Source organism: Acinonyx jubatus, chromosome B2 (genome assembly GCF_027475565.1).
Source record: "Acinonyx jubatus isolate Ajub_Pintada_27869175 chromosome B2, VMU_Ajub_asm_v1.0, whole genome shotgun sequence".
Lineage (NCBI taxonomy): Eukaryota > Metazoa > Chordata > Mammalia > Carnivora > Felidae > Acinonyx > Acinonyx jubatus.
In genome coordinates, this window is record NC_069385.1 from 63,177,347 (window position 1) to 63,195,680 (window position 18,334).

General features: G+C 34.9%; 1 long non-coding RNA gene and 1 pseudogene across 3 annotated transcripts in view; both read right to left on the reverse strand.

Moving 5' to 3' along the window:
- LOC113598756 (uncharacterized) overlaps positions 1 to 18,334 on the reverse strand; it is a 943,191-nt gene that overhangs the window by 428,160 nt on the left and 496,697 nt on the right. The gene's annotated exons all lie outside the window — the stretch shown is intronic.
- On the reverse strand, positions 4,230 to 11,335 carry LOC128315575 (40S ribosomal protein S16-like; annotated as a pseudogene).

The window sequence follows — 18,334 nt, forward strand, 5'->3', positions numbered from 1 at the left end:
CTGGCCTGCACTGCAGAAGCAAAAACTGAAGCTTCAGCAGCTACACTAGATCAAGACATGGCCTGTGGTAGGATATTAGTGCAGAAAAAATAGAAGCTTGAGTGCCTGAAGTCATTCTGAAGCTACCATCTAAGCCTTGACCTGCTATCCCAAGTTTTCATTTATATATGATACTTCACTCTTCTGATTGCAACATTATTATAGGCAAAAGAACCAGCTATAACTATAACTGAGACAATTATTGAACCTTAATATATGTATTTTTTCAACATATTTTTAAATAATGGAATATCACTACCTTGTGTTGGTCATTTTATGAAGCATTCTAATGCATTTTCACATTTCATCTTTAAAACAAACCTGTAAGCTAGGTACTTATATTATCTCTTTTAAAAATTAGAGAAGGAAATCACAAAACCATTCAGCACATACTCTGATTGGTGACGAGGGTATCTGGGAGAGGAGAGGGATCAAAATTCAGGATTTCAATGTTTCTTTAATGCAACAGGTAATACTTTTATATTTACATCATGTGCTACTGATCATTCTGAGTGCTTGGAACACATAAATGAACAATATAAGATCCCTGCCCTCATGGAACAAATATTCTAGGATAGTCTCAAGAATTCTTAACTACAACCGTGAACAATATTTTACAATGTGGTCTGGACCCCTCGGCCACCCAAGATACTTTTAGTGGATACACACGATCAAACTTTGTCATAATAATACTAACGCATTACTTTATTTCTATCACTGTGTTCATAATTGCACCAATGGTACAAAAAGTAGAGGTGGATACAGCTGCTGGCAGTTTGCACCACACCACTAGAAGTCATGGTTATTTCTCACCACCACAGATTCACATTTAATAAATAAATAGTTCAACTAATTATTTAAATGAAGAGTTTCCCTTAAGAATATCTCAGTAAAGCAATAGAAATTTATGATTTTATTAAATCTTGACACTTGAGTACACCTCATTTTAATAACCGTGTGATGAGGTGAGAAGTATACAAAATGCACTTTTGCTATATGCTGCAGTACGATGGTTATCTGGAGGAGAAGCACTTGCAAAAATGAATCACAAGCTGAACTAGCTAGTCTTTCATGGAATATCATTTTATTTGAAAGAATTAATGACAAACTATTGTTATTCAGGCATGGATATTTGGGAGATACTTTATTGAAAATGATTAAAATAAACTTGTCAGAGGAAGAAACCAATGGTGTTTTCTGCCAGTGATAAACTTTGAGCTTCACATTACCTAAGATTTTTCCGATGAAATTGGTGATGATACTGATAACATATTTTCTATAACCCATCAGAGGCATCCATTTAGCAACTGAGTTTTAACATAGTGTCGTTTACTATTCAAGTATCTCCTTAAAATTAAGGTGATGTCAGTTTTTATATGTTCATATTTATATATTCGATATCAGGATAGTAAGATTTACTCTTTGGGGTTTTGTAAAATTTAAAAGAGATAACAAGTGTGGGGTGCCTGGATGGCTCAGTCGGTTGAGCTTGAGCGTCTGACTTTGGTTCACGTCATGATCTCACCTCTTATGGGTTCAGGCCCCTGTGGGGCTCTGTGCTGTCAGATCCTCTGTTTCAGATCTTCTGTGCCCCGCCCCCCCCCCACCTGCCTCTCTCTCTCTGCACTTCCCCTGCTCACGCTCTCTCTCTCTCACAAATAAATAATAAAACATTTAAAAATAATAAAAAGTAAAAGAGTTAACAAGTGTTAAGACACTGAAAACACCTGGAACATTACAGGTACTTAAACATTTTGATTTTCTTTTGATATTTTCATTTTCTTGGCCCCAGGAGTTCCTTTGATAATAAACTAGCTCTCATCCACTATGGTGGCCATGAAAATAAGCCTCTCAGATCTTTCCCAACTGCAACAAAGGATAATTGACCTTGGGCCTTAGCTCATTCCTCTCAGACCCAGAGTTTGCACCAAAGCTGCGCTTCCCACAGGCTGCTCCTGTTCAAGGACTGACACGGCAAGGATGCTAAGGCAGCCCTGCTCCTAGGGAAGCAGTCAGAAAATTCTCAAAATTCTGGTCAGAAAAGCATTGGGAGTCCAGAAAATCAGTTTGCCCAAAGAGCTAAAGAGCTGAGAATGTCTTAAGTGAATCTGTTACTAGGTGGAAAGCTGTCCTGGGATATGGAACTATAAAGATTTGTGAGGTGGCTTCAGTTGACTATGAATAAGACAAAGAGACTAATAGGCAGAAAAACGTAATATCAATTAACCCCAAACCTTTGTAATCACAAATTTCAATTCAGAAATTCAAATTCATTTAATTTTGCTCACGGTGAGTTCTGGCCATGTGTACATTTTAAATGGTCTATAAAACTGTATCATTTATTATACTGAGTTCTATTCTATCGTATGTTTGAGTCATACAGACAGACACAGAGACACAGACACACACAGACACATACACACACGCTCCATGTTTTAGTCCTCTTTCAATTGTAGAATGAAATAACCACCTTGGGAAAACAAATAATTGAAGAGGAGAAAAGAGGATTAAACTAACCCATGACCTGCTCCTGATCCCCATAATCTTAAATTTAATATATTCTGAATGAGCTTTCAATATGTTTTTAGAAATAGAATACTATAAATAGGAATAAAATTATATTTTCTATTACAAACAATACTTAGACTACACTGATAATAATAAAATGTAAATATAGAAATAATAAGTAACAATGCAATAAATGGTAAAAAGTAAAAATTACTGCAAAAGTTTTCTGTTCTTTCCTCTAACATCTATGCATTTCAGTAACTTTTCTTAGACATTCCATTTACTTGTAATTATGATACCATTTTATATCCAAAACTCTCACAACCCAAACAAATTTGAAATTTAGACAAAAAAAAAAAAGGATTATCTGGCTACATGCAAATTTCTGGGATGGAAAATTGTGGCAATTGTGTAGTTGACAATGATGACCATGGTGATGATGGCTTAGCACTCAGCACTTTTCACAGTTTTCCCTAAGATTAACTCAACCTCACAATGTGTCAGTCAAGTGGATGAAGCAGATAAACTTTTTTACCTAAAGAGAAAAGTACAGCAGTCCAGATGACTTACTTGTCATCACAGAACTTGTTCTCCTGACTTGTAGGCTCCTCCTCGAGATCACACATAACATGAAGTAAGGTAAAACTGTGTTACATGATTCAAAACCATAGGGTTTTGTTCATCATTTATATACTATTTTCCCCTGGATTCTTATATGAGAGTTAAAGGAATATAGAAATATAGCTTTTGACACTAATCTTATTTTCTTGATAAGTAGATCTTACCATATTTTACTTAACAGTTAAAATGGTTCAAATCAAATGGGAACATTTCAAAAGTAGATTGTATATAAACATATCAGTTCTTCACAACTTGATCTGCAGGTTCAGTACAGCCTCAATCAAAATCTCAGCAAGTTATTTTGTGGATATCAGCTAACTGATCCTAAATTTTATATGGAAAGGCAAAAGACTGAGAATATCCTACATAGTATTGAAGGAGAAGAACAAAGTTGGAAGATGACAATACCCGACTTCAAGATTTACAATTAAGCTACAGTAATCAAGACAATTTGGTACTGGCAAAATAATAGACAAGTAGATCAATGGAACAGAATAGAAAGCCCAAAAATAGATCTGCATAAATATAGTCAACTAAGCTTTGACAAAGAAACAAAGGTAATTGATGCAGCAAAGATAATTTTTTTAAATAAATGGTGCTGGAATAACTGGATATTCAGATGCAAAAAAAAAAAAAAAAAAGGAATCTAGACACAGACCTTATACTCTTTAAAAAAATTAACTCAAAATGGATCATGGACCTAAGTGTAAAATGTGAAACTATAAAATTTCTAGAAAACAACACAGAAACTCTAGATGACCTTGGGTATAGCAATGACTTTTTACATACAACACCAATGGCAAAATCCATTGAAGAATTGATAAACTGGAGTTTATTAAAATTAAAAATTTCTGCTCTACAGAAGAATGTCAAAACAATAATAAAAAAAAGAAACAAACCACAATTTGGGAGTAAATATTTCCAAAAACAATATTTCTGAGAAAGTGTTGTTTAAAATATATGTATATATATATATTCACACAAAGAACATTCAAACTCAACAATAAGACAACAAATAACCCAATTAAACATGGGCCAAAGTTCTGGATAGACACCACACAAATATTATATGGATGCAAATAATCATGTTAAAATATGCTCCACATCATATGTCTTCATGGAAATGCAAATTAAAACAAGATACTATTAGCTACCTATTAGAATGGTCAAATGTCAGAACACTGACAACACCAAATGCTGGCAAGGATGTGGAGCAACAGGAACTCTCATTTATCACTGGTAGATGTACAAAATGATAGAGCCACCGTGCAAGTTAGTTTGGCAGTTTCTTACAAAACTAAATGTACTTTCACCATACTATCCAGCCACAGCAGTGTTTGATATTTACCCAAAGAAATTGAAAACTTATGTCCTACCTACATAATTATAGTAGCATTATTCATAAGTGCCAAAACTTGTAAGCAATTAAGTTGCCCTTCAGTAGAAGAGTGGAAAAACTGTGGTAATTCAGATAATGAAATATTATTTGGTGCCAAAAAGAAATGAGCTATAAAGCCATGAAAAGACATGGAGGAAACTTATGTGCATATCACTAATTGAAAGCCAATTTGATTGTACACTTGAAACTAATATAACACTACATGTTAACTATATGGAATTAAAATTTTAAAAAAAGACCTTAAGAAGTACATGCTAGTCCTATTATTTAATGAGTTGACTTCAAGTCTCTTCTTATCCATATTATTTTGATTTTATAAACATTGAATATGGGTCAGCTTCATAAACATTTATTATTCTAAAAAATAGAAAGAAGCCAATTTGAAAAGGATATGTATTACATGATTCTAACTATATGATATTCTGGAAATGCAACACTGTGGAGACAGTAAAAACCTCAGTGGTTAGTAGGGGTTAAAGGGGAGGAGAGATGACTACGCAGAGCACAGAGGAGTTTTACGGGGTGAAACTACTTGGTATGATACATAACATTGATACCTGTCCAAACCCATAGAATGCACAACACCAGGAATGAACCCTCATGTAAACTATGGACTTTGGGTGATAATGATGTGTCATTGTAGGTTCCTCAATTGCAACAAAAGTACCACGCTGGTGGGGGATAGTAATAGTTGGGGAAACTGTACATGTGAGGGGGCAGAGAGTATATGTAATCTCTGTTTTCTTTGTGCTCAATTTTGCTGTGAACCTGAAACTACTCTAAAAACTGAAGTCTATTTTTTTTTAAAAAGTAGATTGCGTATGATCTGCATAACATTTTTAAATTATAATCTGAGACTTGGGTACTGAAAGCAGTATTTTGTAGAGCTGTGGGAATTTTCTTTCAGAGCCTGCATAATGCTGTTGGGCTTCTACTTTAAAAGACTTCATTTTGCTAAGGGGTGGCATGTTTTCCACTTTGAAGATTCTGACATGTTTAAATGGTCCTGTCTTTGAAGAAATGAGTATCTGTGGGATTCCCTGGTGAGGAAGTTTTCTATTCAGGGAGAAAGAAAGTCCTCTGTTGAAATTATTTACCAGATTATGGTTTTAACCCTGGAGACAGTCTAATCCCTGACAGGGTTATCATCTTTTTGAAAATATTAATATGTTTGGAAAAGGTTCTACTTCTGAAGAAATTCTGATTGCTGGAAGGAGGCTATCTTTAAAATTTTAGCAAGTTGTTGTTTTCAAGAGTGTTCTGTAGTGTAAGATGACTTCTCTGGGAGAATATTAAAATAAGAGGTAATTTCTTCTGTTGACATTTCCTTATAGAATTCTATGAAAATCAGAATAGAATTAGTATGTCATGAAGTGTGCAAATCAATGTTCTCATTTAGTACATTAATTTAAAATGTTAAATGAAATTTGTTTAACTTAAAAGTATGTGTATGCTTTTATTGGTCATCTCTTATATGTTAGCAGTTTAAATATATAACAGACATCCACAAAAACAATGATAAATATTAAGTCTGAGGTCTACTAATGAAGGAAAAAGCAATATCTTTATCAGTTGTCCTTTTTATTCCATTTTTAAGACACAAAACATTTCTGAAGATAACACAGATTCCTCAATTGGAGAATTCACATGAACAAAATGAAAGAAAATGAAAGGAATAAAGGGTTGTAATTACAAATATTTTAATGTTTTTCATAGAGACAAAAAAATGAAATGAAAGAAAGAAATGGGGTGGTAAAGAAATAAGTTAGGTAATTACACGAATATTATCTCACTTTCCTCCTGGTATGATGTGAAGCACAATGAGGAAAGGGCCACAATAGTGGGGGAAAAGAATAATGAACTTAACAATGAATCTAATTTCACTAAAAACAGAAACCTGAAACACAATGGTTGTTTCAGTAAAGTTTTATTTAATTTTTTCTTTATTTTTCTGATTTATGTGTTTTATATGAAGAAATATCTAGTTTGCAAATATTTTTTATGCAACTTGAAAATCTCAGGAAGAGATATGTAATTATGTAAAAACAGTGTGAGATTACAATAAATCCAGAGTGAAACTTGATATGATTCAATGGCTTGGCCTAGCAGTAAAAGCATTTAATCTAGAGCTTGGCCCCAGACTACTTTGTAATTGTATGTCCTCTGATCACTTTACACAGTCTTCAGCTAAACTGCAGCCCTCATTTTCCTGAGCACACCTCCATATACTTTTGCTCATTTTGTCTCCCTCTCCTAGAATATCGAGACAGTGCCTATACTAATTTTAAGGATTATCTTAGTCCATTCAGGCTGCTATAGCCAAATACCAGAAACTGAGTGGATTATATAGAACAGAACTGTATATCTTATAGTTCTGGAGGCTGGGAAGTTTAAGATCAAGGTGCTGGCAGACTGGGAAATAAGAACCCACTTCCTGGTTCATAAAGGGTCTTTTCTCTGTGCCTGCACTTTGAAAGGAAAACAAACAAACAAACAAACAAACAACTAGCTCTTTGGGATCTCTCTTATAAGGGCATGAATCCCATTCACGAGGGCTCTACTCTCAAGACCTAAGCTCCTCCCAAAGGCCCTGCTTCCAAATACCGTTACACTGGGCATTAGGTTTCAATACATGAGCTTTAGGGGGACACAAACATTCAATCTATAGCAAGGATCAAGCCAAGTTTTGCTTCTTCCTTGGAGCCGTCACTGGCATCAGAGCCCATTGGACCTCTGTGTTCGTGGAACTGCAACTGTGTATGTTCTTGTATATCCCTGGGTCAAGGTCCATTGTTGAATAACTTGTAGGAAGAGATAGGCACAAGCCCAGTTCTATATAAGATATGACTTTGCATTTTTGAGTTTAATATTTTAAAGTGGAGAATCCCTATTCACCAAGATGTTGTACAAAGTGAGAATTATTAATGACTTCAATATTTTGCTGGTTCAAGAAAAACAGATCTCATATTTAACCATGAGTCTGCCTAATTTAATAAGGTATTATTTGATTATTTAAAGTTGCATTTTTCCTTGAATAAGATGTTTATATTATTGCTATTAAACTCTATTTCAAATAGATATTCAATCTGTTATTGCTAGACATTAGAATGAGAAATAAAACATCATAGGGCACCGGAGTGGCTCAGTCGGTTAAGTGTCTGACTTCAGCTCAGGTCATGACATCACGGCTCGTGAGTTTGAGCCCCACATTGGGCCCTGCACTGACAGCTCAGAGCTTGGAGACTACTTTGGATTCTGTGTCTCTCTCTTTCTCTGCCCCTTCCCTGCTTACTCTGTCTCTCTCTCAAAAATAATAAATAAACATTTAAAAAAAGAAAGAAAATTTCATTGTATATTCATTATTTGCTGTTTTAAAAACTTGGTACCTATACAGATGGATCTATTTATTGTTTTGTGTTATTTAACCAAATGTGATTCTGTTAACACAGAATAGCCTTCTCTGATCTGGAGGTTTACATACATATGTGGATGTAATTTCCCCCAACATTCCTTCATTTGAATCCATACACATTTTTTCATAGAGCAAATCATGACTTTATATGGGAATTTAAAAAAAAGTGCAAACTACAAATGTAAATCTGGGTACTCAAATTTCACAGCATAATCTAAAATATGATTAATTACTACTTTAAGGTTATCATTTGAATGAAAACACAATATTAAGTGAAGTTCTGATAGAGAACTTCTGTCTGTAGTAGAAAACTATTTCATGTATAGTATATCTGCAATAAATAGTTGATGACTAATTGATCAATATTGATATGTGTACTACATTAAAATAAGATTATAATTGGATATAAAATAATTAGATTCATGAATCTGTCCTTTTAAGGATCTTAAAATAGAGTAATAAAGATAGAATTAAACTAGTGAAAAATATGAGACTAGTTAAATACGCATATGGAAATTATACTACAAGTCTACATTCTCAAATTATTTTAATTATTTGGAATTCTTTTTTCAAAAAGTTGTTAAGATAAACGGGGAAAAAATATGACTTCTTCTAAAAACTTTTCTTGATCAGCACCACTACTTTTCCATAGCAGGATCCCTTGCTCTTTCAGACTCCATTTTCTAACTTTACCCATTCCCATTCTGACCTCTGGAAACTTGCCTTCAAACAGCTCTTGCTAAGGTTAGCCATGTTCTTTAGTCACCAAATCTGATGAAAAATTTCAGTGTTAATTTTAATAGCATTTGATGCTATTTACATTCCTTCTTTTAAAATCTTTCTTCTGCTCCCCTTGTTGTTTTCCTGCACGTATTTTCTAGCATATTTCCTCTTCATTGGCCCTTGACTAAGATCGCCCCTCTGTCAATGTTGCAGCTCTTCACAACTTGGTCCTATACTTCTTTTTCATTATTCTATATTTTCTTCTGTCTCACACGTGCACATGCAGTCAATTAATATTTTACCTCCTTATCCCATTCTAGATCAAACATTCCATTATGTAAGGCAGAAGCCTCTGAGTCATTATAGAAACCTTCTAGCCTGTAATCCATAAACCAAATTCATCATAAAATTCTACCATTTTATGTCCTAAATATTCCTTATTTTCCCCGTGACAATAGTTTATTATTAAGGTGAACCCTGATTCCCACCAGTTACTTATTATAAAGCTGAACCCTGATCCTCACAGTAGGCCTATCCGTAGGATTTTTGATAGGGAGCACGGGCACCAGGACCGCCCAACTTTTTGGATTCGCAGCACCAGGGATCAGCAACCAGCAGAATCTGGTCGTACTGGATGAGGATGTCTTTGATCTCTTTCTTGGAAGCCTCATCCACGTATTTGTGATAATAGGCCACCAGAGCTTTGGAGGTGGACTGGAAGATTGTAAATCTGGGCCACATGACCACCACCCTTTACTCAGTCTCAGATGTCCACCCTGGCAAACAACTCCTGGCCCAGAAACAACAGGTGCAGTAGTTTGTATTGCTGCATGAGCAGCTCAATCTTCCAGGGCCTGCCCATTCACCCTGATGACGCTGTTGCCCCATTTGCAGTGCTCCACGGCTATGACCTTCTTCTTGCATCTGAGGACCTGCACTGGACTGCAGAAGACCCTTAGATGGCATGGTCGTGAATGTAGACAAGACCTCCTCACCAAGTGGTGCACAAATTCCTCTCTAATTCCTCCAGTTTATTTCACAAAATCCCACTGTCCCCTCTTTACCTCTATGCACACTGGCTTTGTTTTATGACCTCGGATTCATTTATCCATATCTTCTGAAGTCCATATCTTCACTAGTACCTTAGATTTCGTGGATAAAGATTTCAATCAAGTAGTTTTGTGGGGGGAAAATATGATTTCTGGAATTGGGAATGCCTAGATTTGAATCTCAGATTATTTGCTATTAGCATTGTGACCTCCGCTTATTATGAAAGCTTTCTCAACTTTAGTTTCCTCTTCTATGAAATATAGATAATAATACTTCCTAACAAATGTGCTGCGAGGATTAATGTCATGCTACTTACTTCCCTGAGTTGAAGTAGGATTACGTTGATTTAGTATCTAGCTCCCAAGGTACTTAAACATATCAGGTGTTCAATAAGTATCTAATGAATGAAAGTAAAGGACAGAAAGAGGAGATAGATGAAAGGAAAGGAGAGGAGAGAGAGGAAAGAGGAGGGGAAGGGAGGGGAGGGGAGGAGGCTATAAATGGATACATTTACAAAAGGAAGGAAAGAGAAGGGAAGGGAAAAATGCAAAGAAACTGAGAATTTCTCCTTTCCAATTCTCTCCCTTCCAAACTCCAATTTCTCTGCAAACAACAGATTACATAGACTTGAATGAATCATTCATGAAGTGGACTAAGAAAAAAATATAGTTGATTGGGATGAAAGGGACAGGAAGAGGATGGGAGAGTGTCACTCTTATGCAGTAAGGAGAAAGGAAACATTACAGATGTGTGAGAGATTATTCTAGCCTTTGCACCTCAAATAGATTGCAGCATGAGAATGATGAGGGAAGAAACCACATATGTAGTAATGGGTCTGCATCTGGGTTCAGGGTGGACGTGAGACAAAAAATGGGGAGGGAAACATAGAAAAATTATAAGGAAAATTGCTAAATGTTATTTACAGACTGGCTGTGAGGGATCATGTTAACTGAACAGATCAAATAAATACTGAACATCATCCCACAAGCATACGTTCCCTTCTCCAACCTTCAGGTGTCCAGTCATGTTGCACAGGTTGGCCAGTTGGGAAAGTAGGATAAGGTTAATGAGCATGGTGGAATGGTGAACAGATGACTGTTTTGGGGTGGAAGACACATATTGTGACATAACACATCTGGCTGATTTCTAAAGACAGGTGATCTCAGTGCATCTGGGAAGATGTGAGTAGGTCAGGGATGGAGATAAGCTTTGGGAGCAAGCTACATGTACTTGATAGTTTGTATCACTTAAAGACCCTTGAGAAGTAATTTTGTCAGTAACCGGAAGGTCAAGGGGTAATTATCTCAGAGGAATGGAATGTAGCTATGAGAGAAAGCAGGAGAGAGGACATATGGATAAGGAAAAAAAACCCTGAAAAATACTAGTGAAATTCTGGATAAGGGTGGGGTCTGAATAGTAAATGCCTCACTGCAGTAAGGTTAGAGGTATTTTACTACCTCTTTCCAGAATGGGGGACCAAATGGGGAAAACATGTGCCAGTCTGACATCTGGTAGTTCCTATTTCTCTAATCTGGGTGAATAAATTCTATGAATGGAGGAAAGAAGCAGTGGCCCAACTTCAAGGATTTTACATATTAAAATATGTAGGAAAGATGGGGTAAACTTATATGAAAAGAACTTGAAAATGGGTAACATACCTTATAAAACAGAGAGAGATGTAAATTGCCTTCTTTTTTTAAAAAGCTTATTTTTATTTATTCTGAGAAAGATACAGAGAGCAAGTGGGGGAGGGGCAGAGAGAAAGGAGACAGGATCTCAAGCAGACTCCATCCATTCTGTCAGTGCAGAACCTGATGTGGGCTCAAACCCACCAACCTTGAGATCATGACCTGAGCCAAATCAAGACCTGGATGCTCAACCAACTGAGCCACCAGGCACCCTGCAAGTTGCCTTCTTTAGAGCACGTGTGGCAGTTCTGCCTCAAAGAGCTTCTAAAGTATTACTTAAACTGAAGGTCTTCTATAACTTCATACACTTATGTAAATATGCTTCTTTTAGTTAATTCTATTCCTTATTTATTCTCCTTAGTTCAAATCTGACATAATTTGATACCTGCAGTTCTTATAAAAAACATGCTTTAAATTATTTTGAATTTGATTGGGTTAAATGGCAGATAGTAGCTCAGCTTGGTACTAATAGTCATATATTTATTTATTAATCAAAATGCATACATTGCAGAATATTTAATGTTTCCCCAGTGAGAAAAGATGGAATGAAGGAATATATGTAATACAACGTATTTAACCATTTTTAATCAAAATGAAATCGCTTTCATCTTTTTGAGGGGATGATTCTCTAAGGACAGTAATGTAAAAAACAATATGAACGGTCACTAAGGCTATTTTTGTTCTGTGTTTCAGACTTAAAATATACCAGGCAAATAGAGTAAGATGCTGAAAAAATATATACTCTACCCTGATTAATGGATGCTATACATATCTTTCTGCTCTGTCTGCTTGGTTAGCTTTGTTTCAAATGTGATACAGATCTTATGCTGCACAGCAGATCCAGAAATAGTCCATGTTCCTTTAAATTCAGGCAATGCATCATATTCTATTACACTGTGTCACATCAGTCTATGACAGTAAAGCATGAGTTATGTGGATATGGACCAGTAGGTGAACTAGTCCCAACACATGGACGATTTAAAGATCCAGCAAAATATTCTTGTGAAAAAATATTTAAAAAAATAGAATCATAAATAATATATAAGACACAAAGGACACTGTTTCTTATTTACTTACAAAATCAACATTCCACATAATCTTTCCAAAAAACTCTCAAAAATGCATCTTAACCACATGCATTTATATGATCTGGCTCTTAGATAAAAGTTTTTCTATGTCAAATTTCACTTTTGTTTTTTCCCAGATATTAGTTATGGGAAAGATAAATAATGCATCAGAGTCTGTCTTCGTATCGTCTATGTCTAACAAAACAATAATGGGAGACATTAAAATGGAAACCAAAGAAAAGGCTTTCAAGGACAAGAAATTACGCTTGTTGTAAAAATCCATATTATTCCAGTGGGGTCTTAAGGCAGAATATGTGAGCAAATTAAATTGCTACTCATTACTATTACAATTATCATTAATTAATATTTATTGTTCCCTGATCTGCCAGGTATTGCAGAGAGTTTTAAGATGTATATAGTTTTAAAAAATACATAGTTCCAAACAAGAGAGCATACAAAATGAATTAAAAAACACACTTGAGAATAACATGAGGGAACAACTAAGAAAAGAAAGATGGAAATTTAGAATATCGCAAATCTAAAGTTCTCCCATACTGATATATGATTATTTAAAATTAAACATTCAGAATGTTTAACCAAATAGAGTATGAAAAGCATTCATTGAATAGGATTGAGAAGAAACTGAGGAAGATTCCAGGTAAAGAGTAGTAACAGAAATGAAAACAAAAAACAAAACAAAACAATGACAACAAAAAATACTGGCAATTTTGGTAAACTGTTATTATGAAAATTTCTTACCTAGTGGATTATTCATGAGTTCTTTACAACACCCTTCTTTGAGCATCTATATGTCCCTAATCATGCCCTTAAACCTGCCCTTGTGACTTTGAGTAAGAATGTCAGAGCAAGGCCACAAATTATGCAGCCAAAGGAAAAAAAAATGAGCTGGAAGGGACACCAAATATGTAATACATATTTGGAGTAGGAAATGACCACATTAATTCATTTAATCATTCTTTCATTCAATAAACATCAATTATCAGCCATGTATTACAGTGTTCAACAGTCATGTGCTGAATCATATTGGAGCCTGAGGCAAAAGGAAAAATGTGTGCCCCTCTATACGACTCATCAAATATTTTCCCATATTTTGAACCCAGTGGAAAAAGTCAATAAAAAGCATGGTTTTTACAATCAAAAGCATGGTTACATATAAAAACCCCACACTGCTCAATGTGTTTGCATGCCGTGTTCAACCCTTATAAACCTAACCAGTGCTGGCCATAGCACTCACAGAGCTGGAAGACTGAGGATCAATTGGAAACTACTACACCAATCAGACTATAATGCAGGATCATAAAAAGAAAGAGAAATCCGTATTTAAAAAAATTTAAATATTTTGTTCATTGTGGATTTTTTCACATTTTTAAAAATATTGCATTCAAATATTTATCTTGATTATTTAGTATTGGTGTTCCTTTCCACTTTGTATCTCATTGTCCTCACCCTACAAAGTAAAATAGGGTGTCTGAATATACTAGGGAGTCTGCTCTCATAGAAGTAAAATTTTAATATAAACTTTTTTTCCAAATCAATATCCTCTAGCCTATAGTTTTTTTTCCTCCTTCTCTGGTTCCACGTAAGCACACACACACACACACACACACACACACACACACATACACAACACACACACACACAAAATTGTATCTTCATCTTTACTTATAGAATTCTACATTTCCTCTCGGTGTTTTTCAGAATTTTATTTCCTAAAGTATTAACCATTTTTTCAAATTTTTCAATTTTTCTACTGCTTCTTAAGTTTCACCAATAATTTAAATAAAATCTTGATTGCTCAGTGGTTTAGGCTTTAAGATATTATTATTTGGCTTTTGCTCATAATGCCAGGTATCTTCCATTGATCTTTCCAAAGTCTCTCTACTCTGCTCTCTGCCATAAGAGGCTGACTCTAGATAGACTCCATCAACAAGCTTCCTTGCCTTCCATCTTAGAGTTGGATATAGTTAGTGAGGCGCACCAGCAACAGATTGGAAAGATGGAGAATGACCTCAAGATATTACTGCCCTGTCTTCTCCCCTGCCAGATCTCCTCAGTTGACTATGTTCTTCCACCACTACTTCCAAGGTAATCTCTCTCTCTCTCTCTGGATTTTGGTAACTGCTCCTTCTCCTCCCTTTGGGACCGAAGTGACAACAGCTGTTATTTATTTATTTATGTATGTATTTATTTATTTATTTATTTATTTATTTTTACGAACTCCACCTTTTGGAATTCCCTTTCACCTCATCCACACCTTTGTAAATGGTCCCTTTAAGAATAGCAATTTTCAATTTACCTAAACAGATGTGCCATCTATTTCTGGATGGGACCTTTATTGATACTCCCATTTATCTTAGTGTCTTGATTATTTTGTTTCTCAACATCACTATGTCACTAGTTACTAATTATTTTGATGTTCAGTTTTACCTCTTTAATTTGCTATCTCCTTTTGTTAGATTTTTAAATATTTTCTAAAATATTAAGATCTTTTATGAAAGCCTTCAAATAATTTGAAACTTTGGTGCTTTAAACAAAGTATTTAGAGGAGAAGTCAACCTTATTTGATAAGAAAATCTCATTGTTTATAAACACAAAATAATCTAAAGTAATGCTTTTAAGAGTTTTAAAACATTGCACTGGCTCTTGTAGTAAGAAATCATAGATTCTTGTGCAGTCCTATTTCTCTACTTACTTTCGCAATTTGATTTCTCTTTCCTTACTGCCACTTTACTCAACACATATTTACAGGACATCAACAGAAGACACTGAGCTAGGCACAACCAATAATGCATAGGACTTTGTAGTGTCATCTGTATGACCCTGAAAGTCCGCTTTTTTCTTTCTTATTTGGTATTTTGAATCTACAGTTACCTTGGAAACATAACTAAGCATAATAACCAGTCCTGAGTGGGAGTCTGGGGACCACCTTAGAGAGCATGTATGGACTTTTAGTAAATTGACTTGGTGATTATTACAATTGTTTTATAGCTTTGTGAAGCCCACCCCTGAATTTACAATGATTTTTCAAAAGTTTAAAAATAAGAAGTCAGATATTAGAACCAGTGAAGATTCATAAGCATGGATCCTATTAATAGCTTATAAATATAATTGATCTTTTATGTCATTTATGTGTGTATGGAGAACCAAATTTTCAGACAGCGTCTAATAAACTTATATTCAAAATTTTTTCCATGAGGCATTTATTAATCATAGTAACCAAATATAATATCTTTCAGTCTGATAGCTCACGGGATTTATTATCTGCATTATATAGCCCAGCAGTGATTTTATTTAAATTATCAATCGATAGTAATATTTTAAATCATTTTCTATTGGTTTTAAGTAAACTTACTCTTTCCATCTTTTTAAAATGTTTATGGGTGAAGAGCCTGAGACATCCAAATTCATTCTACATAACCACTGCAGACAGTGTGGTATTAGGGACATGGTAAATGTTGATGATTTATTGAACCAAATACTCACAATGTATTATGTTAAGCAAAAGGGTATAAACAGGCATACTTTGGTCTAATAACGTAATTACACCTTTAAATTTAAATGTATAGGTTTCTTTAATATCCAAATCATAAGAAGTGATCGCAGATATTTTGGTCAATAGATTGTACACCAGTGAAAGGAAGCAATGGGATGTCTATGCTTACTGAATGCAGTGTGCACCTGGCATAGAGGGCCACAGGGTAAGAGTTAAGAGCAAAGTCTTCTTGGCTTGATTACCAGCTCTGCCCCTTACTAGTAGATAAATTAATTAACTTCTATGTGCTGCTGTTTCTCCAATCATTGGGATTATTATAGTAACATATATCCCATAGGATTCTTGTGAAAATTAGATAAGTGAATACACATAAATAGTGTCTACCCAGGCAAGTGTCAAAAACCTTTACCTGCTGTTACTACATATATTAGAGCAATACATTGAAATTGGTGCTATGACCATTATTTTTTGGACAACAAAACCATAATACAAATATAGGCCACTTATCTTTTCCCAAGTCCCCCAAATTAAAGCCCACATCTGATCACTATAAAGAGTCACTGTGGTCAAATCATGGATATTTAAGTAATATCTCTATTGTATATTTGTGTGTTATTCAGAGTTCTAAATAGAGGGACTTGTAAAAATAAGTAAAACATGGTTTATCCATTAATTCTGACCATAGCCTAACACTAATCAAATTTGCATGTGAGGTGGGAAAAAATGAAAAGGAGATTTAAAGAAAATAATGAGAGCATATACAAGAGGTTTACCAAATAGGCTTGCCCTCACTCCAAAATGGTCAGACATGATTAAAGTAAAAAACTAGAAGGGGGAACATGGCTTTTTAAAAAATATTCCCTGGTTATCTCTCTAATCTCACTTCTGTCTTTTCTACTGTTTTGACTGTGATTCCTCATGTGATATTTGCTACGTCACTTTCCACCTCTATTTTCCAGTATACTTTAATTTCTGGTCTCATGTGTTTTACTAGTTTGCATTATAGTCTTAATGACGTTGCAAAATGTGTGTGAAGGTTTCATGTGCAATGAAAAAAACAGTTAACCCCTTCAGAACTGCTTCTTTACTATGTTGATTAACACTCTTATCAGTAACAACTGCAAATCCATGCACATTGAGTGAGCGTCTGTCCCCTGTTTTGCTTTCTTGTCAAATTTACAGATCATTCTGCATAACTTTTCACCCTGAATCCATACTCTACATGACATAGGTAAAAAAGCACACAGCCAAGTGCAACACTCTTTCTTTTGCGAGTGAATGTGCAGCGCAAATTCATGCTGTGAAGATCCGCAAAGCTCCTTGAGCCTAGGAACAGGTGTGAAAAATGTTGCAACAATCTGGAAAAGCATACTTTAGACAAACTACTATTGTATTATTTAGGTAACAATGAAATTGTTTACCCACAGAAGAGCAGTTGATAACACTGATTTTTTTAAAATATAAGGATATAACTTTAAGAATCTAAATTCAAAAATAGTCCCCATTAGAGAATGCACAGGTAAATAATTAAAAAGTCAAAATCAAAATACCAACAATAGCCACATAATTTATACATAAAAAAAGACCTGCTTTCTCCAGTTTGCATCACACAGAGAAATATTTCTTTGCAAAAGCTGAAAAGAGTAGAATCCAGATCCTGAATATTTAATAGAAAATAAAATGATATTTATTTTTAAGTGCATTCTACATTCAATACAACTGCATACTCACAACAAATCTATTGCGTTGCCCTGACATAGTTACTGCAAAGGTTTTTCCTTTGCTGTCCCAAGGGCCCAATTGATTTATCTGCCAGAAGCCTAAAGCCCCAAAATAAGATAGCTTTGAGTTTACAGAGGTCATTTTTCATTGTCTAAATAAAAATTTCTAAACAAAAATCTCTCATCCTGTTAACCGCAGGGTCCTTATCTCCCCAGAGGCTACAGCAACCTGAAAGAAGCCATTTCAATTCTTTCATGAAGAAAGATAAAAGCAAGTTTTCGATTAGAAAGCCCAGCAAAGCCTTCTTATTAAATGGTGGTAACAGTAACTAGTTGAAAAGGCAAAACTGTTCTAGAATGGGGCGGGGGGGAAAGAGAGAGATTATTATGCATGAGACAAACCTTAAACACTGACTGCAAAGACAATCGGAGACACTGACATTCAAGGAGGCAAAAGGAAGTTTATGAATCCTTGTAACTCCTCACAGTTGTTCCACCCAGGTCCTTAATAAACTGCCTGGTTTTATCAAGCATGTTCTCTTAATTATGTGTGCCTACTTTTATCAACTAACATTAACTACAGGTCACAATA